This window comes from Poromitra crassiceps (genome assembly GCF_964638095.1).
Source record: "Poromitra crassiceps genome assembly, chromosome: 21".
Lineage (NCBI taxonomy): Eukaryota > Metazoa > Chordata > Actinopteri > Beryciformes > Melamphaidae > Poromitra > Poromitra crassiceps.
In genome coordinates, this window is record NC_139638.1 from 16,198,038 (window position 1) to 16,207,397 (window position 9,360).

The window sequence follows — 9,360 nt, forward strand, 5'->3', positions numbered from 1 at the left end:
GAGTGGATCTGATCCGGGTCGGCTCAATGGAGGGGGCGGGGCTAGGGAAAATAGTCTGTTGCTAGGGATAGGAAGGTCGTAGAGAGTCTGGATTCGAGAGGTGGGTAGGGGGCATGGACAGGTGTATCGGGGGGGAGTGTATGTGGGAGGTGGGAGGGGGTGTGGTCAGGAAAGGGGTGGGGCTAGGGAAAAGCTCTACCAAACATACTGTAACATAACAAAACAAAACATAAAAAAATGTAAGTGTGGCTAATATGTTCTAATAGTTAGTGGAAAAGGGTGAGTTTTCATGCACATCTTGTTCCCTCAGACAGCCATCGCAAACCATAACTTCATAGTCATGTCATTCACGAGTCTCGCATTGGAGGCAATTTGATTTCAGCAAGGCACAGCGCAAGTTGTAGCTCAAACATGCAGACGAGTGGACAGGTAGGCTAAGTCTCCATATCCGAAGGTTATGGGTAAGTTGACCGCCATTTATTGTCTGTTACCAATGACAGTCATTGTCTGTTACCATTCAAAGTAGGCTAGCTTATTAAGCACTTACTAGTTAGCTATAATAGGTATAGCTTAATAATAGCTTATTAAGATACTTGTACTATCTGTTATTCATTTTCTTTGTGCAAATAAACAATAAACAAACATAAATAAACAATAAACACTTACTCTGGAGATGATGTAGCCTACCACTTGTGCTCTTCTCCCTACTTATACTCCAACCACTTATAAAGCCTCAGCCAGGCGGTAATGCAACATAAAGGATGCCAACTGCCATAAAACACCACAGGATTTATTACATCACTGATGACATCACAATTGCTCGAGTGACATCACTGATGACATCACAATTGCTCAAGTGACATCACTGATGACATCACAATTGCTCGAGTGACATCACTGATGACATCACAATTGCTCAAGTGACATCACTGATGACATCACAATTGCTCAAGTGACATCACTGATGACATCACTGATACATGACAATCGTGACATCACAATCGTGGCACACACACCGCCCGCCCACTTATTGGACCATAACATCAGAACCATTGATGGCCACAACACATTCCATGTTATGGGCATTATAGCTGGAGTTACACCAGAGAGCCAAACCAGTACCTCTAATAGCTGTGACATAGCAGCAGTTGGACACATCAATATCCGAAATCAGAGACCCCCTGGCCTTTCATCCATGTCCTATGGGAGGATTGAGAATGCCACAGGTGTGTGATTCTCATGAACATGGTAGCCTACAACTCATAGCAAAACTCAAAGATATCAAGTAGGATCTAATTTCACCATTCAAATTGAAATTATAATCCACTAGGCATCTTGCACCCTACGCGAGTTCGCCTGCCTTGCAGCTCGCTCGCATAAGCAGCTGCTTCGCATTGGAGGCAATTTGATTTTGGCAAGGCACAGCGCAAGTTGTAGCTCAAACATGCAGACGAGTGGACAGGTAGGCTAAGTATTCTCCATATCCGAAGGTTATGGATAAGTTGACCGCCATTTATCGTCTAATACCAATGACAGTCTTTGTGTGTTACCATTCAAAGTAGGCTAGCTTAATAAGCACTTACTAGTTAGCTAATAGCTTACTAATAGGTATAGCTTAATAATAGCTAATTAACTCATTGAGTGCCATGGACGGACATGTTCGTCATTTCAAATAGTAACGTAGAGTGCCAAGGACGGACATGTTCGTCAATTGCGTTTTTTGACGGTGGGGCGTCGATCAAAGCCTTCTGCCTCTCCTGTACAAATATTATAGCTATTGGATGTGTCTAACCTATTTTACAGAACCCTTAGGTGGCGACAGTGCTCTCCACATAACAGAAAGGCAAGGAAAAAACAAAGAAGAAGTCGTTATGGAAACGGAAATCGCATCGCATCCGTATGCATCGATATGCTGAAGCACGTTACTGCAGCTGTGCCTGCAGCAGCCAATCTGCTCCCACAATTGAGCCGCTCCGTGTCGGTTGCGACAGCACATCCGCACATCCACACCGTGGAGTTGTTATTATTCTCAACTGGAAGCATCGTTGCCGGTGACAAACACACGCGGAACGCTGTAAAAAAGCAGGATGTCGAGCACCCTTCACTGTGCGCACAGCAAACTCAGCAGAGAGCCACCACAGACAGGAGGAGGAGTGTGCAGTTGAGGCGAGGCGGGGCGGGGCGGGGCGGGGCGGGGGGCACGCAGAGCAGCGCGCAACACCCAGACAGACCCAGGCAGCAGGACAGGATTGACAAACGCAAGCCAGAATATCCGATGCCCACCAGCAGCAAATCAAGACCAGCAAGAAGCTGCAACCAGCAGCGCACGCAGGGGCCAGCGCTGCTGGTTGTAGCTAAAAAATATTATTCTGCCAAACAGAATTCCCTGGCCTTCACTGTTTTATTGAAGGAAATTATTTTTGAGGTGTGACTACATTAGAAAAGATTAGCTTCAGAGTCAGTGATGTGCTTGAAATGTTTAATTTCACAAAAGGCCAATTATCTCAGCTTCTAGAAAAAAATTGCTGTTTTTGGATGAATCAAGCTATCTTCTCCGGCTCATAACTAAAGAACGGAAAATGGGATCAATAAACTTTTTTTGCAGATGATAGAATAGAGTCTCATCGTTCTTTATGCGTGTTCAGTGTTTACATAGTAATATCACACAATATTCTGTGGGCCTCGAGAAATCACTGAAAACGCTCTGAAACTCTGGCACTGGGAGCATCCGTTCTCCAAAAGTGGCTGGCACTCAATGAGTTAAGATACTTTCTAAGGTACTATCTGTTATTCATTTTCTTTGTGCAAATAAACAATAAACAAACATAAATAAACAATTATAGCTGCTGCGCAGCAATGGGTCGTGGCCGGGCAAGTCTCAAGGCTTTGAGCTAGAGTCCCCAAGTCAAGGCTGAAGTCTTTTAGCTATACTCCAAGTCAAGTCTCACGTCTTTGGTCACAAGTCCAAGTCAAGTCTCAAGTCTCTTATGGATGAGCGTTCTATCATCTGCTTCTGCTGCATGCCATCCAGTCTGCTTAGAACATTGCATAGCTAAAACTAAGGGATTCAAAGCAGGTTCAGGTTTCTTTGCAGCATGTAGCTTTTTCATCATCTGATTCCGTTTTTTGTTTGCGAGGCATCTCACAACAATACAAGTAGGAATCAGTATATTCACAAACAAAAGCAGTAGTTACTTGCCTGTTGCCTCACTGTTGTAGCGTGGATGAGGTACTGGTGGAGTTGATGTTAGATGGAGAGGGAGGCTGAGCGATTAATAGCCACCTGGGGAGTTTGTATCTCTTCGGTCCTACGCTGCAGGTCTGTGGGGTCACACAACTGATATACCAGCAGGAGCTGCTTTTTCCTCTTATGGACAGACTGGATGCTTGCTGGTGGTGTTTTATGGGACTGGATGCTTGCGTGTAAAAACACACACTGCTTCCACTTATATAGGGTGAGCCAGGAAGGATTTATGACATCACTGATGACATCACAATTGCTCGAGTGACATCACTGATGGCATCACAATTGCTCGAGATGATGTCATCAGTGGGACGGACAGACAAACAGACAAACAAACAGAGCCCTAGCTCCCTTAGATAGATAGATGTGCTGATTTTTGATGTATTTCCAGACACTTTTAGAGACACTGTGAGGGAATAAATTAATTACCGTAACACATTTTTAATTGGAAATATGAAACAACAAACTTATTTTTTTCAATGGCAAGCACTTCAATATGCTCAAGGGTAATGGGTATCACCCAAAATGTGTATGATTAACAAATATGAAGTTGTAGCTAACATTGTGAGAAATGACATGTTGTATTACGACTACATACTTACATGAGAAAATAAAAATCTGTTCTACTTAGAGACTCAACAACCATTTCTGTGGATTCCTTGCCCCCCAAAATGTGGAAATAGACACCAAATTTGTAATTCTAGGTCTAGTTGGAGTCAAGATATGGCCAACATTTTAATAATGGCAGCCATTTTGAGAAAATGTAATTTTAACATATTTCCACTAATGGGATTTTCTGGGATTTTTAATATAGTGTTTCAGGCATCAATATAAACATAAAAATGTGAAAATAAATTCTGTTGCAATTAGTTTAAGGTCAAACCTTATTTTCCCTAGACTATAAACGGTGTAGTGATTTCCCACGTAATACTAAGGTGATCCGCCCCTCTCTGCCTCTGATTGGCCTAGCGTCAAACTTCCATCCAAACACATTCGCTTGGCTATCCTGCATTACATCTCTTTATACACTGTGGTCAGACCGTCAGACACACAGCAGTTACGCTTGCTAGTTCCCTGTAAATAACCCTGTTTTATATCACCCTTGATCAATTCTATGTCTATAGGCTACATACGTGCACTGCCAAGAGTAGCGGCAGCATTATAAACCATAGATATATGACTACGCTATATTAAAAACATAAACACACTGGCGTCTTTCATGCAGGCTAGCAAGCGTAACTGCTGTCTGTCTAGTCTGACCACAGACTGTAGAAAGAGATATAATGCAGGATAGCCAAGCGAATGTGTTTGGATGGAAGTTTGACGCTAGGCCAATCAGAGGCAGAGAGGGGCGGGTTATGCCTTCGCCATCATCCAAAATAAATATCGCATACAGTTAGCCACCAAGGTCTGGACTCAGGCAAATAAGCTTCCTCCTCGTATGCTGCTATCTTCTTTCAAACAGCCGCAGTCGCTAGCGTATTAGTTCACCAACGCTGTCAGGTTTTGGACATCAGACATTTCCATACAGTGACACGGGAACTGTATCATGGAACGGTTTACTGACGAACGCCTTAGCTCAATTAGCTTCACAGCTAACGAAATCCTTCATCTGAGTCCATACGATGAGCTTCTTCCTCTCTGTGCTAAACGGAGCCTCGGCTCCACTTTATATATCCGTGATAATATCATCCATACATACCGAGTCTCCTGTTGATCAATTACAGTTGCAAACTATACCAATGAAAGGGGAAAACATCGGTAAGGTAGACGGTACCTCGCTCAAGAATATTTACACACACTGGCCACCATCTTCGCAAACGTTTCTTCTTCTCCTTCCTCGTCCTCCGCTTCTTCTTCTTCCTCTTGTTGTTTAGTTTTACGGCGGTTGGCATCCAGCTTTTTGGTGCATTACCGCCATCTTCTGGTCCGGAGTGTGAAACAATCGCTTTACAATCTAAATCCCCATTCTCTCTCTCTCTCTCTCTCTCTCTCTCTCTCTCTCTCTCTCTCTCTCTCTCTCTCTCTCTCTCTCTCTCTCTCTCTCTCTCTCTCTCTCTCTCTCTCTCTCTCTCTCTCTCTCTCTCACACACTCACACACTCACACACACACACACACACACACACACACACACACACACACACACACACACACACACACACACACACACACACACACACACACACACACGTTATGTGGTAACAATAAGAGGATCAAACAAATTTAAGTTGTTTTTTATATAGGCTATTAAAAAAAGTGTACATGGGAGGACAAATGGTGTCAAAAAACCAAGCTTTTTGCATGGTGATTTTTGTGTTAATATGCATCATTTTCATCCAGTATAGCTATTGTTTCCACTATACTATGCAAAATATGAAACGTAAATTCATATTTATCATCCACAGAACACTTCACCACTCATGTACATATTGTATATATTGACTCGATTTGATTTGATTGCACTTGCAACCTTGCGATTGTCGTTAGTTATCTTCCTACTTCTTATCCCTGTATATTGATGTACCCGCTACGCTGCATACAGACACTAAGACAAATTCCTCATATCTAACTTGCATACTGTGGCAAAAAAAGTGATTCTGATTCTGATTAACATTTGATTGCAAAAAAATAAAAATAGATATGAGATCATGTCTTTGGTTTAATTCTGGGGATTCTATGAATCATAATTTATGATTCATAAATATCTCTTAAGTTCTGTTTTGAGAAGATTTTATTGGTATATACGAGTTAAGGTTCATTGCGTGTACTTTGTAATGTAGCACTACACTTCACAACACAACAGGGTTGTAAGAACAACCATCATTTCACCAAACCAACAATTTTGTTAGAAGCAGTTACATACTGATCAATTCATATTTTCATAAATCACCGTTGTCAGATTTGATCATTCACAAAATGAATTTAAAGGTAATTACTGTGAATATTACAATTTAAATGTAATCTAAATGGCTTTACTTTTATATAATAGTGTGAGATATCAATCAGATTTTTAGTGTGCACTGCACACTTTACTTCACATACATCACTTCACAAGACAAGAGCCTTCAGTTTCCCAATATTATGAAGAGTGTACAAATAGCTGGATAGTTGACTAGTCAACCTATATTATGATTTGTTTCATGTTAAAATGGTGAAAATTAGCATATATATTTTAATTGTTTCATGTTAAATTAGTGACACTTAGCCTTAATTTTATTTTAACATCTTTATTTGGATATGGCAACATACTTACTCCAATATGTTTTCTGTTGAATTCACTGACAGAAGCCAAAACAGCTCAAGACCGAAGACAGCCAATCACAGCTTCCTGAAACCTGACATCATCCATAGCAAGGGGGTCAACCCCGCCCTTTCTCTTAGCTTAAGAGTTCTCCAAATTCCTTAGTAAATGTTGGTCTCAGCAGCTTTGTGAGTAGGTTTTAAAAGGAAACTCCTAGCTAGGAACTTTTAATGCAATTTAGGAGTCCTCCTAGTGGTAAGATCAAATGTTTTGTGAATACGGGCCCAGATATTAAAAGATGTTTGGTTGACTGTGTCGATGGAACACCAGATTATTGAAAATCAAAACCTTTTCAAAGAGCATTATTCAAATTCAAGCCTATTCATAACCTTGAAAACATGACGGTTAAAATCAAGCATTTTCCAAACTTTCAAGACTTTGTACGAACCCTGTACATAAACAGAAGAGCACAACAAAGCACAAAAACATCCACATAGATACATAAACACTCAAATCCCCCCTCCACCACAGATAGCAATTAACAGAGTTCCCACACATGTTGTTCATGGATCAAATTTCAAAACTTTTCCATGACTTTTCAAGGATTTATAATAGAATTTCCATGTAATGTGAGGCGGTGACTCTGAATCAATACCAGAAATTAATACCTAGGACAAATAGGACACATCTGCTCTTTATATGGGTTTTCAGTGCTTTAGTGTCACTGCATCATGGAAGCTATTGAACTAAAACAGGAATTTTCCATAAAAATATTAATATAAAATACAAGCAACACTAAAATCTACACATATTAGAGCTACTATGTTATGTCAACAGCTACAGAGAATAAATTTCTCATTATGTTACATTACGTGGAAGGTTATCCAGAGGAGGTTTACTGTAACAATTTCATTACACACAACATTTCATGACTTTTCCTAAACTTTCAAGGATTTTACCCACCTGTGTGGACTAACATGTGTGTCTTCAAGTTTGCTTTATTACCAAAACCTTTCCCACAGAGCATTTAGGGCGCTTTCACACCTAAAAGTCCGGACCAAACAAGGTAGGTGTGAAGGCGCCCTAATTGTTTATCTCATGTGTGGATTATCATGTGTTGCTGCAAGGTTCCTTTACGACCAAAACCTTTACCACAGACTGAGCAATTAAATTGTTTATCTCCTGTGTGGACTACCATGTGTATCTTCAAGTCTTTCTTATAAGCAAAACCTTTACCACAGAGTGAGCAATTCAACTGATAATCTCCTGTGTGGACTATAATGTGTCTCTTCAAGTAGTCTTTACAAGCAAAACCTTTACCACAGACTGAGCAATTAAATTGTTTATCTCCTGTGTGGACTAACATGTGTCTCTTCAAGTTTTCTTTAAGACCAAAACCTTTACCACAGACTGAGCAATTAAATTGTTTATCTCCTGTGTGGACTACCATGTGTATCTTCAAGTCTTTATTATAAGCAAAACCTTCACCACAGACTGAGCAATTAAATTGTTTATCTCCTTTGTGGACTATCATGTGTGTCTTCAAGACCCATGTATGGCCAAACCCTTTACCACAGACTGAGCAATTAAATTGTTTATCTCCTGTGTGGATTACCATGTGTCTCTTCAAGTCTGATTTACGACCAAAACCTTTACCACAGACTGAGCAATTAAATTGTTTATCTCCTGTGTGGATTATCATATGTTGCTTTAAGTTTCCTTTATGACCAAAACATTTACCACAGACTGAGCAATTACATTGTTTATCTCCTGTGTGGACTATCACGTGTCTCTTCAAGTGTGCTTCATTGCCAAATCTTTTACCACAAACTGAGCAGCTGAAGTCTTTCTTCCCAAGAACTTCACTGTTTTTCGAGTATAAAGTTGACTGAGGTTCACTAGTTTGCATCCTTTCATCATCACTGTCTTCAGTCTCAGAAGAGTCTGAAGTCTTGTCATCACTAGTTGGTTGTGGATTACTAGCTGGATATAAGTGTATACGATATAAGTTCCTGGCTGGTTCTGATACTCCACAGTCCTCTCCATCAGCTTCTGTTTTCATCTGTTCAGTTGAGCAGCTGGCTAGAGGCTCTGCCTCTCTGTTCTCCTCAGTTTGGCTTTGATGAAGCTGTGAGGACTGAGGTTTCTCTTCCTCATCTTCACTCTTCAAAGTGACAACAATAAATGGGAACTTGGTGATATCAGCCTCCTCCAGCCCTTGAAGCTGCTCTCCCTCCTGACTGACCCAGAGTTCCTCCTGTTCCTCTTTAATATGTGGGGGCTCTGGGTCCTCCTGAAGCTGCTCTCCCTCCTGACTGATCCAGAGTTCCTCCTGTTCCTCTTTAATGTGTGGGGGCTCTGGGTCCTCCTGAAGCTGCTCTCCCTCCTGACTGACCCAGAGTTCCTCCTGTTCCTCTTTAATGTCTGGGGGTTCTGGGTCCTCCTGGTGCAGACTGGGGCTCCACTCCTGCAGCTCAGGGGGAACTTCTTCTTTAATTACTAACAGCTGCTGGAAGTCTGGAGGTACGGTTACTCTGTGTAACCGCACTACAGGATTTAAAACCATGTCCAACAGCTTTCGTTGTTGTTGCTCGATCGTTTTTGAACCTGAAGATTCTAGCCTGATATCAGACTGCATTGTTAAGTCGTTACACTCCATTTCCTTCTTCAGAAGCAGTCAACTCAGTGGAGTGAGATCTGAAGGTCTGGACTCAGGTAAAGAAGCTTCCTCCTCGTATGCTGCTATCTTCTTTCAAACAGCCCAAATATCTCAACAGCCGCAGTCGCTAGCGTATTAGTTCACCAACGCTGTCAGGTTTTGGACATCAGACATTTCCATACAGTGACACGGGAACTGTATCATGGAACGGTTTA